This window comes from Peromyscus maniculatus, chromosome 5 (assembly GCF_049852395.1).
Source record: "Peromyscus maniculatus bairdii isolate BWxNUB_F1_BW_parent chromosome 5, HU_Pman_BW_mat_3.1, whole genome shotgun sequence".
Classification (NCBI taxonomy): Eukaryota; Metazoa; Chordata; class Mammalia; order Rodentia; family Cricetidae; genus Peromyscus; species Peromyscus maniculatus.
In genome coordinates this window covers 7,292,501-7,293,176 of record NC_134856.1, presented here as the reverse complement: position 1 = coordinate 7,293,176, position 676 = coordinate 7,292,501, and positions in this window count along the sequence as shown.

Below are 676 nucleotides of genomic sequence, written 5' to 3'. Positions count from 1 at the left end.
CTATGCTTTCTTTTGCTTTTAATTTGTTTTAGTATTTTGAGATAGAGTATTTTGTATAATACATGGAAGACTCAAAACTCTGATCCTCCTGAATCAGTATCTCAAAGTTAGCACTAAAAGTATGTAACATACTAATAATACAAATACTTGTATAAATATAAGTAGAAATGCTTGGAAAAGAATATATACACACTATTAAATCAAATTTCTTATTAGTTCACCTTTAGGGGGAGGGAAGGCTTTCTTGCATCTTATGGCTTATAAGTCATCACTAGAGAAGTCAAGGCAGAAAACCAAGGAAGGAAAATGGAGGCAGGAGCTGATGCAGAGGCCAGAGAGAAGAGCTGCTTACTGGCTTGCCCCTAATGACTTGCTCAGCCTGCATTCTATCTATCTATGTATCTGTCTGTCTATCTATCTATCTATCTATCTATCTATCTATCTATCTATCTATCATTTATCTAGCTAACCATTTATTCATTCATTCAACATACCGACTGCATTTTCCCCTCCCGTTTTTCCTTCCATTCCCTCCTCCCACATCCTGTTGGTGGATTTTTTGGGTTACTTATATATACTATCATGTCATCTGCAAAGAGCTATACTTTGATTTCTTCCTTTGCAAATTGTATCCTCTTGATCTCCTTTAGTTTTGCTACTGCTCTAGCTAGAAGTT